Source organism: Protopterus annectens, chromosome 1.part0, assembly GCF_019279795.1.
Source record: "Protopterus annectens isolate FY-2018-M chromosome 1.part0, PAN1.0, whole genome shotgun sequence".
NCBI classification, from domain to species: Eukaryota; Metazoa; Chordata; order Ceratodontiformes; family Protopteridae; genus Protopterus; species Protopterus annectens.
Window position 1 is genome coordinate 1,657,695,864 of NC_056725.1, and position 12,140 is coordinate 1,657,708,003.

The following is a 12,140-nucleotide window of genomic DNA, read 5'->3' on the forward strand; positions in this document are numbered from 1 at the left end:
TCTGATTTGCACTGTTTAAATTGAAACTGCAGTTCTGATAAAACATTACATCATTTGTTTACACTTTCCTGGTACCCAGGCTGACAGAAACTGCCTTTACATTCTTTTACACTTAGAGCAATAAAGGACATACAACATGTACATTCTGGTCATTAACTTTAACCTTAAAACAATAAGCAGGATGCTTTCTCCAGATCCATTTACTCCAAATTCTAACTTCAAAGGAATAAGCATAAAGTAATTTTTATTTCAAAGGACCAATATGAAATGCTTGACTTAGTTTTCCTTACAGCATATGGCAATGTTGCCACAATTTTGTAACAGCATTTCTTTATATTCAAAACAAGCTTGTAGTTTACATTTATACTTACAAATGATAGAATTATCTATAAAATTCTATCTGGCTAGGCTGGCAGCCTTCACCCATCTTCCCCAATCTTCACACTGCTGTTCAAGAGTTTCCTGTAATGTTGCACAGTCTTTCTAACATTTTTCAGTAACCTGTTCTGCTGAATCTAAAACTTCTATGCAGTTTTGAAAAAGTGTTTGTATAACTTGTCTGAACTTCCTGAACTCGTTGTGTCTGTCTCTTAGAAGTTTATTACATTCTTTTGTAACAAGATTTACTAGAGATTCTGTCAGTAACTGATTTGAATGTTGTAACTCTGAAATAAACCTTTCACATGTGGTAACAGGACATAACTGTTCAACATCTGAATATAATGTAAGCATATTATTTTTTTCTGATTCTTTACCATTAAAATGTTTGTCTGTATAGTCTAACCTTTGAATAATAGCACGCACTGTATTTTTATGACATTGTACACAGAAAGCAGTTTCATATGATTTATGCAATAAACATTTGTCATACCCCACATGGTTTTCTTTGAGATATCAGTCAAATATTGTAATACATTTGCATAATGCCTTACTATCAACTTGCCCTAGTAAGGCTGTACATTTACTAATGTGCTGTGTATACCAACATTGCAGTTTATTTATTATTTATTTATTTTCAGTTTGATTACAGGGGAAGTCCACTGGGCCCGAAAGTGCCCATTTTCAGTGGTGGCCCGGGGAGAAAAGCTCTATAAGCAATACAGTAAGGATTACATAATTTTAAAGATATAATACATATACAATATTAATACAGTAAGGAAATGCATATGCATAAAAAGTGCAGCATACAACACAGTTAATAGGTATTAAGAGAACATCACAGTTTGCAGGTGTTTGCATTCAGAGCAAGCATGATCTACTGTCTTCATAATAAAAGATCTAAGGGTTCTTGAATTCTTATACTAGTAGAGGGGAGACAGTTTACATGCAGTTATTCCAAATAAGTAAGGTATATACGTGCAGTCAGTAGAAGTAATTTGCCATTTACATTATATACAAATTTGAATTCAAGTAAGAGTTGCTTAGTCAGTTACTGAGAGCTTGAGTCAGTTCTAGGAGAATAGAAATATGAGATTAGAGGGAGGTTAGGAGCAAGGAGTATGAATAACTCCTAGGGGAATTCCCTTGAATTTAGGTAAGGTGAAAGCAGGAACATTTCCATTTGGATGACAGGTATGAGAAAAGCTGGGTTTTGAAGGTTTCTGAGTTTGATATAGTCCTTAGTGAGGGAGGGAGAGAATTCCATTTCTTGCCTAGTGAGAAAGAGAGGAGAAGCTTGCCGGCAGGTCATTTGGGTTTTTGGATAGAAATTAAGTTTTGGTGTTCAGATCTAAGAGATCTATTTGGGATGTATGGGGGAAGGATGTTTGTTAGGGCTGGGCATTTATCTGGGTGAAATATAAGTTTGTGAGCAGTGATAAGTTGTAAGGATGTCTAGGTGGTTAGAGAATTCTAGCCAGTTCAGAAATTTTAGGGTAAAGCAATGAAGAGTGGAGTTTTTAGATTTGGTGGCAAATTTAGAGATCTTATTACAGCAATTTTCAAGTTTAGAGGTGATGGAAGAAGTCAGATTCGTTAGAAGAGGGGCCTCATATAATCAGGATGGCAGAATGTAAGTAGTTGCCATGGTATGCCTTGTAGAGTTGGAGAGAAAGAGGTTATTTCTATAAACCATACCTAATTTTTGGTGGGTTTCCTTTATGTTTTGTTGAATGTGGATATCAAACTTGAGGTGTTCGTCTATAGTAATACCAAGAAGTTTTGCAAAAGGGACCATTTCTATAGCTGAGTTGGTTTGGTTAAGGACTTTGAAAGCATTTTTGTCATAACAGAAAGCCCTGGAGGGAGGGAAAATTAGTATTTTTGATTTATTTGAGTTGAGAGAGAGGTGGTTTTGGTGCATCCAGTTCTCAGTGGTTGAAAATGCAGTTTGTGTTTTATTCAATAGTTCAGGAAGGTTGGAGGCAGCACAGACTAAAGTTGAGTCATTTGCATATTGGATAACTGTTGTGTCAGGGATGGCAGTGTGAAAGTTATTAATGAAGATGTTGAAAAGCATAGGACCGAGGATGGATCCCTGAGGTACACCAGTGGGGGTTGGTAAGAAGGAAGAGGTGGAATTTTACTCTATATTTTATCTGGTTGTTCTGCTACATTAAGAGTAAAGCTTGACTTACATGACTTACACCTGCTTGAATTCTGTCTAATAGCATCCATACTAAAAGTGTGACACAGAAAAAGGTCTTACCACTTAATAGGTTCATAGGTTCATAGGTTGGTACTAGGCTATCAGCCCTAGGGCCTATACAAGCCTAGCCATAACAATTCCCTGGCTATTTCTTCCCACACTATTTACTTCCCTGGACCCCTGTCTAGCAGGGCTACTGACGTGATCCCTGGGGTGAATTTCCTTTCTCCCATCCAATCGTCAAGGTTCCTTTTGAAGAGGGCCAAAGAGGCACTCTGCTTGACATGTATGGGCAATCTATTCCAGAGTCTGGGGAGTCTCTGGGTCAAGAACCTATCCCTCCAGCATGTTTTGTTTATTGTGATGACAAGGTTTAGATCCCTGGAGCATGTGGCTCTGAGAGATTGGGGTTTCTTTTAATGTAGCATGTCCAACAGCTCTGGGTTTTACATGACCTTGTAAGCAGAGATCGCCTCTGAGTAGACAATATGCGACAGAGTATAGATGGAGTTTTTTAAGGCAGTCAGTGTAGGGCATCTGCTTTAGGCCTGTGATTCTTTTAGTGAGGTATTTCTGCGGCCTTTCCAGTTGTTGCAGATGTCTTGAGAGGTACATATCAAACGGGGCATTAACAAGAAAACAGGTGATCAGGCTGTTGTTGCAGATGGCTGGAAATTTTTTGGAGTCACTCGAGAAGCTGGTGAAACACAGCGGGCAGTGAGATGCTGTGAAAAGTTGGTGTTCACCTTTCTTGGAGAATTTATGGCACTGAAACTTTCCTGTACTGCAGGCTCTGTCTGGATTCAGACGTCTGAGAAACTGCACTACTACAAGCTGCATAAACTGGAGTACTTCTGTTTAGGATTTACATGCATGTATAAATGTTACTTACTGCAATTTAACTGAAGTGACCCTCTGCAGGCCTTACCACTCCCTCTGTTTTCGAATGCTGGCTAGGCTCACCATTGAAAAATTAACTATCAAGGTGGTTCTTACTGTGATGGATCTGAAGTCTTCTTAAGACACTAAAGTCTTGCTGGCTGGATTCTGCTGAAATCAAAGTCTAGTTATAATTGCATTCACAGTCTGTTGCCCACAGGAACTTGCAGAATATACACTGATGCAGCACCAACCACTGTCACTTATACACTGATGCAGTAATTAATAAATAGCTTTTTTTAACAAGCCACATGTACTACTGTTGCAGCATTAGTTACACTGTACCTCTTTTTACTTCTTGTTCAGCATAAATGATAATTTTCCTGTACAAAATACTTCTCCCAACAATTTTATTTGCTATAGTCTCTTTATAGTGGTTTTACATCCTGTTTTTCTCCTTGGTATTCTATTTTGGTCTTTGTATGAAAACATCTGTTTGCTGGTGTTTGTAGAAAAATATGTTTTCATCCTGTAGAGAAATAATGCTGGTATTGTTTTTATCCATTCAAACTTCCTTGCTTAACAGTGTCATATGATAGAAACATGTACAGATTATTTTCCTGTTGTCCATTTTTACATCCTGTTTTTTACATTTTTGCTAAGTCTATAAGAGGCCAGCTTTCTTGCTGACAGTGTGAAATGCATACATTCTTGCTATATACTGTCCAAGTGTTGGAATGTAAATCCCATACACATATGCAATACAGCAACAAACATGGAAGAACAGAAAACAACATGAAGGAACACTACGGCACCATTATACAAAGACATTATTTAAGAGAGGCAAGCAATTTCTTTCTTAAATAATGTCAGTGTATAACAGCAATAACTGACAAGTGTCAGGTGGATGTGGGTATATGAGGATTTACCCATGGCTGGCCTTGTTGAATCACTTCATTTTTGCCCTCATCATCAAACCATGCCAACAGTGGGTAAATTCTCATATACCCACACCTACTTGTTGGTTCTTGCTTAATTAATACCTAATCTCATATTGGTTGGTAAATAATTAATTTGTGTGTTTAACTACTTTTGTTTAATGAACATTATATCAATAATGGAATCAACACTAGACAGAATAGCTGATGATGATATTTGGATCCACATGCTTAATAATGGCAGAATATGGATAATCAAATGCAAATACTGAATGTCATGGCTGCTTTATTACTATTGCATAAATATATGATTATAAAATGGTTGTTTCAGGAATCAGTACTTAAATAACAAGTACACCATGCATATGGATTGCTCAAAATGTTACTCTTAAAAATGTTATAATAAAGTATTTACACTGCTAAAAAAGTATATACATATATATATATATATATATATATATATATATATGGGGTCTACCTGAAAACACTGAAAGTCCACAATGCCGACAATGAGAACACTGATAATCGACAACGGAGAAGACCGAAAGTTGAGAATCCCGACACTGAGAACACCGACATGTTAAGGTAAGTGTGCAATAGGGATGGACGTTAGGGTCAGGGTGTGGGTAAGGTAAGTGTGGGATAGTGATGGATGTTAGGGTATGGAGTGGGTCAGGTAAGTGTGCGATTGTGATGGACTTTAGGTTTAGGAGCGGGTTAAGTGAGTTAGGGTTAGGATGTGGGTAAGGTAAGTGTGCGATAGTGATGGACTTGAGGGTTAGGGGTGGATTAAGTGAGTTAGGGTTAGGGTGCAGGTAAGGTAAGTGTACGATAGTGACAGACTTAAGGGTTAGGGGTGGATTAAGTGAGTTAGGGTTAGGGTGTGGGTAAGGTAAGTGTGCGACAGTGACAGACCTTAGGGTTAGGGTCTGGGTTAAGGTTAGTGCATAGATAGTTGTGTATGTAAGGTTTAGTGTAGGTTTGTAAGGTTTTTGGAGTGCTTGTGTTGTGTGTGTGTTTTTTGGGAAAGGTATTTGTTTTGTTGATTGTCGGGATTGTGGTTTGTTGGGCATGTGAAGTTTCGTGTTTTTTGAACTTTCGTTTTTTTTGTGTCGGTTATTTCGTTGTCGGTGTTTTGGGGTGTCGGTGTTATCAGGTAAATAAAAAAAAAAAAATATATATATATATATATATATATATATATATATATATACAGATGGATGCATACATACATACATACATAGATATATACATACACATAAAATGCACAGTCTGGTAAAAATTGTTATGTGTCAGAACAACATCTAACCATAACTGTTGGTAGTATCATGGAAGCATACACATACATACATACATACAGTATTCCTAGTCATGTCTTCAGCAATGTGTTATTGGTAAAGTAACAATTTATACATGCTGCACCATTTACTCTATTGCTGTTTTTATTTTCTTTTTTTCAGGCAAACAGGAAAGGAAGGAGCACAAGGAAACATTTTCTAGAAGGCAGAGCAGATTTGCTCAGTGTAGTACATCCCTGAACCCAATATTCAACTAACACCCTCTTTTTTAATCATATTATATCATATTGACACACATTAATTAATATGTGCTGATGTTTCTCCATTTACAGATGCATCCACTGAGGTTTAGCTGTGCCATATTTAACACACTGGACCATTCTCTTTATGGTTTAAGTGTTATTTATTTGCAGTGTGAGTATGTCATGTCAATGTTATTTCCAACAAAAAGCAGAGATTCACTATTCAGATAATTTAGAGTTCAGTAGAGTTTTGAAAGTCACCAGTCTATGAAGTTACTTTTCATGCTGCTAAAGCTTAAAACAACCTGCCTATAACCTTCAAGTCTGTCCACAACTTATACTCCTGGTAAATTCAAAGATAAATGCCCAGTGCTCCAGCAGTAGGTTTGTATTACCCAGGTAAATTCATACCTTCTGTTTCTCCACAGAGAAAAACAAAGCTTCTTCTGGTTATGGTTTCAAAAGTCTGCATTCTTGGTTGTGCAAGTTTTTCTCCAAGAGAGGCAATCCTTGTCTACCTGTTTATACTGCAGGCTTCCAGTTAACATAATTGCAACAAGTGTTTTACATTTGACTAGATTTCATTACCATACTACCTGGCATCGACACGGCACTGATGATTATTACAAGCTTTTACTACCATAATACATAGCATATAAGCACTTTTACACAGCTGAAAAAGTCAATGCTTTATTTAATATGCAAAGTAAAGGAGAAGCCAATTCATGTAAGAGTTGTCTGAGGAGCTGTCTGAAGAATGGGTGCTATCCAACTATTTCTGAGAAGCAGATCAGACAAGGAGAGCAGCTGTGTATCCTCCTGGGGGGCCTTGCATTCTGTGACTGGATAGATAGTGATGAAATTGCTCAGGCAGTTAAGAATGCTATGGCTAGGTATTGCCTCTCGTTTGTCACAGGTCACCTGCGTGCTGTAACATACCCTCAAAGCAATGCACATTGCATGTGCTGTAGCTTATTAAGATACTATGTCTAAGTCAATTACTTCTGTTCAGGGAATAGCAGCCAGTAGTCCATCTCTCTGACCTGTTCTCCTGTGAAACACAGCATGCATCGTCTTAAGCATATGATGGCAACCCACTCTAGCCTTAGTCACTACCACTATTGTCATGCATTATTACTCTTTGAGGTAGAGGGCATCACTTGTACAAGTTGCATATAAAAACAGCTTAATATGACATATTTCTGTATAGCTCATACAACACCTACTACTATAAATATTGCATTACATATATGTAAAACAGTTATGTACACGAATCAGAAGGCCAATCACTTTCTTCCTGTATATATGTAACCTTATTTTCACTGCAGATACATGTTCTGGCTCTTAATCCTGACTGACAGCTCTTAAGGTTGATTTTATAGGTCTGTTCATATGCATGTCAGCATCCTCTTTTGTGTGTTTCCTGATCCCTTATATCTCTTTCTACCCCTTCCTCAACATCTGTTCACAGTGTGTCTATTTATATCCATTGTGCTTACAAAAATAACTATAAAAAGCAAGTATAAACAAAAATAGCAACTAAATTTAAAAACCTTTGTGCTTTGCCTTTTTAGAGAGTGCAGAATTAGTATTAAAGTCACAATTTAAATACTAGTGCTATCATTAGCAGCCAATGGGGAAAAAAAGCATTTCAACCATAAATTGTCATAAATTGTAAGGCTTAGGCATCAAAATTAGATTGTATTCATGGTATAATCATGCATATCTTTCTTTACCATGAACCACATAATCAAATGTTCAGAAAAACACAGGCATGTCCTAGTTTGACTGTACGGAATTGTACAGTTAGTGAAACTTCTAACTTCAACAGAGCAGAAACAAAAACTGCCCACTATGTAAATCATGGCTATCAGCAACAATAACAAAAATAATCTACGCCTCCAGTAAGGGGTTATATTAACTTCTGCTAAGTGCTGTTTGTAAGGCTACTGTATTTGCTTTTAATTGAGGTTCTTTTGTATTACAACCTCATTATCTTTGTGTGTGTGTGTGTGTGTGTGTGTGTGTGTGTGTGTGCGCACATGACCATGTGTCTGTGTGTGGGGGTGGGTGGGAGGCACAGATAAAATCAGATGTATATCATGAAGATAAAAACAAAATTAGAAATAGAAACTACCCACTGGGGTGCAGCCAGAATTTTTTAAACTGTATTCTAATTTTCAGATTATATCCCCCATCCCTTCCCTCAAAAAAATAAATAATAAGAAAAAGAAACAAAAAATAGCAAACAGAGTATTTTTGAAAAAAGAAAGATTCATTGGTATTTACTAGACATACAGTCCAGGAGAGCATTAATGATCCTTGCCTGAATTCCCCATTGTCTCAAAGCACTAACTGGTTAAATGACTTGCTCAAGTTCTCACAGTGCACAAATGAAGGCTGAGGGAATCAAACCCTGTACCACAGGGCATAGTTTGTTAACAGCTCACAGCCTTAATTGTCCTTACCCACTGTGAAATGTATATCTTTCTATAAATCACTATAAATGTACCAAATTATTCAGCACATCTCACTGTACAGACTAAATTATGTTGAAAAACTGTACCCGATGACAAACGTGGTGTATTATGGGTTATGTCCATGACTATCTTCTAAGTCACCACAAAGGTGGAATAGGCTTTGAGATTAATAAACATAGTGTACTGATGCATAAATTTATCATATGTACTACACTGGCTATGCCATCTTGAATTACTGTGATTCATAGCCAATGATTATAACGGTCCATTACTGGCCACAATACACCCCCCCTTTTATGTATGGTACACAAGAGAGCATAGTGTGTTATTATATTTTTGCACAGGTGTTATTACTATGTATTATGCACACCTGTTGATACAGAGGAAGACCTGTGTAGCATGGCAGTGGCACACAGCAATGAAAGTTAGCTAAGTGGAGTATTCAATAGTTTACTAAGTAGCTACATGCTGCTGATTAATATTATAAAATTCAACTACCTAAAATACCTGTCACTGCTGCAGTGCAGTACTCTGTCATGCCTAGGACTGATTCATAAAACTGTTGACTCCTTAAACATAGTAGCCACAGGCTCACATTGGTGGGACCTCACCAGCATCACTTTGTGGAGGTGGGATAGGTTAGGTCATAGTAGCAAATTTCCTTGCAATACAGGGGACTCTGTTGTCAGTAGGCCATTCCTCTATCATATAAAGAAGATAACTGTTTTTCCCTGAGAATAGTGTTGTTATGCTGCCCAGATCTCCGACCTCATGTGCAAAAATAGGAAAAAGGGGTTGAAGGTGGATGGATGGATGGATGCTGCCCAGATCTGTACCTGGAGTAAAATTTGACTAGAATATGGGATTGCTGCTGTCACAAATGGTACACCATGTATTACTATGCAGGTAGATGGCCATAACTTACTCCTCAAGGACCAGTTATTATATGGGTGCTATACCATTTAGGGAAAGTATACAGCCTTATGGTGGGTAATTACTGTGGGCGATGAGTGAATGATGTAATGTGATTACACACTGGTGCAAGAATGCACACATGACCTTGTCCCTTTTTGTTTTTATTTTTATAAATCTCTAAGGACTTTTTTTTTTATTCATATATTTTTATTGTTTTTCTTGAAGATTTAACAAATGACTACTTGTAAATTATCCAAAATAAAAATTAAAATGTAAATATTAACAAAAGTAACTAAATATTTACAATATGTACATTGGCCTGAGTGTAAATTATTTAATAAACTAATCCAAGACAAATTATACATGCTTTTTTTTTTTTTTTTTTTAGACAAAAGTTTTTCTTTCATCTTTTTAATACCGTGTTTTCAAGAAGAGATCGAGACCATTCTCAGTGTTTCGATAAGATGAGTTACTTTCTTCCATGGATTGTTGCTCCATTTCTTAGGGATAATCCTTGACTCTTTCACTTTGACTTCCATCAACGCAGTTTCGCTCAAGAGGTTCAAAAATTCTTCATAAGTTGGTTCAGAATTGGAATTCCATTTCCTAGAAATGCATTTCCTAGCCACTGCTAGAATAGTCCGTAATAAATATAAATCTTTTCTATTCATTTTTGTTTTTTCGTTGACATTCAAAAAGATTAGAGATTTAGTTAATACAAAGGTGTCTGAAAATAAAGCTTGCAAAAAATTACTAATGTTTGTATATGTATTCAATATAACTTAACAAATGTCTAAGGACTTTTGTGTGCAGGTTTACGGTGTACTAGTCCTGCATTGTGTAATAGTGTTTGTGAGTATCAGCCAGAATGCATGAAAAAGAAGACATAAAGCCAGTTAATCAAGGGGTTGCATGATGCTGTGTGAGATATAGGAACAGAGAAGGCTTTATAAAGGAAATGTCTTTGGTTTCAGTAAATGTAAGGTATTCACACACAAAAATCCATCTCAGTAAATAAAAAGCTAATTCTCAGAAAACTGTTAAGAGGTCGTTTTCATTTGTAATCCAGCAGGTTCCAAATTTTCAGCAAGGTACTTAAATATTACTGCAGCGATTGCTTAAAGCATTATACCAAACATTTTCAAGTCTATAGTGTGCAACATTTTCACAGTATCTGTGAACAAAGGAATCAGAGGATCAAAGGGATTAGGAACTGATGTTAAATCAATGCATCTGAAAGTGATGCCATTGTTTATTTGGGCAGAATTGTGAACCCAACAATAACAACAGGACACTACTAAATGCAAGTCAGTAAAACACTTTTCAACTAAAGGAAATAATGTCAGGAGAAAAGGTAAAGTAAATCATTTTCTGAACCTCTCCCTCATTATTCTCCATAAGCTCCCATATGGATGGTTGAACCACCTATACATCCATAGGCTCCCAATATGGATGGTCAAACCACCCGCACATCTTGCTAATGAATACAGTGCTGAGAGTTCACCCCCAATATTTTGGCTGCAGAAGTAGCCTTTCACATTTCTGGCAGAGAAGAATGTCAGTTTTAAAATCAATATCTAGGACGCCAAGAAAACTCAAGGGTCTGTGTTTAAAATGACTTTCATTTAACTGAAGATTTTTTCTCAGTAGTACCGTAAAATAAATAATCCATTTTTTGCAAAGTATTTCACAAAGTATCATTCTACTGACTTTTGATAATTCTGAAATTCAATGGAGATTCAAGGAAGTGTCATTATGGCACTACGTGATTTGCTGACACTGAAGTATTTGTGGTCAAGATACCTTACAGATAAAACAAACATACATTATGCTAGCATCTTGTATAACTCAGTGTTCATCTTTATCAATACCACCATTAATGTGAGATCATAATATATATTAAGGAAGAAGCCATTTTAAGTTTCTTCTTTGCCTTGTTATGTGAATGCAGGTGCATATGCATTTGTTTGAGCGTGCGCACGCGCGCGTGTGTGTGTGTGTGTGTGTGTGTGTGTGTGTGTGTGTGTCTTTTCATTTTAAAAAGATTACGAATTTCTTAAAAATAAATAAATATTCAGATGACATAAAAAGATTATTATATTCAGCAAACTATATTGAGGACTATCATTTTATGGAGAGCTTAGCTAAGACCTCATATTGAGTAAAGCACTTTGTTAGTCACTATAGTAATAACAACATACTTAGATTCAAATGCATTCAGAGATTGTTTATTAAAAAAAAGTCATCAGAAGCCTAAGTTACAATGACGGACCATGCAAATTCAATCTTTATTTTATTTGCTATTGCCTTAGTAGATGGGACTTGATAAAGCTGCTTAAACAGTAGTTGATTTTGTTACCTTCATGGGATTAACATTCAGTAATAATCTGGTTAACACAAGAGTGCACAAATCAAATAAAGACTTTTTTCAGAAATGTGTTTCTATTGACCTGATTGAGCTCCCTCTGGATGTGGAGAAATCTGCTATTCTTAATATGTTTAGACATAAAAAACATAGCAGTATAACAGACTTCTTTATATGCCCTTAACTTTAGGATACAGACTTCTAATAAGTCATGGCTAGGGGCTTTGTGTCTGTTCTCAGTGACCTTGACCATAGAAACCTGCATGTATACAGCCCTTGACTATAAGAAGGAATGAAAGGAAGAAGTAATAACTACATCAAATGCTCCTATCTTATTTAAGTGACTGAAAGATGACTGCATGCATGAGAGTGTTTCTAAAGGAAACCAACAGTTATGTTACAGAACTGCAATACTGTGATTTTCTAAAATCCACGT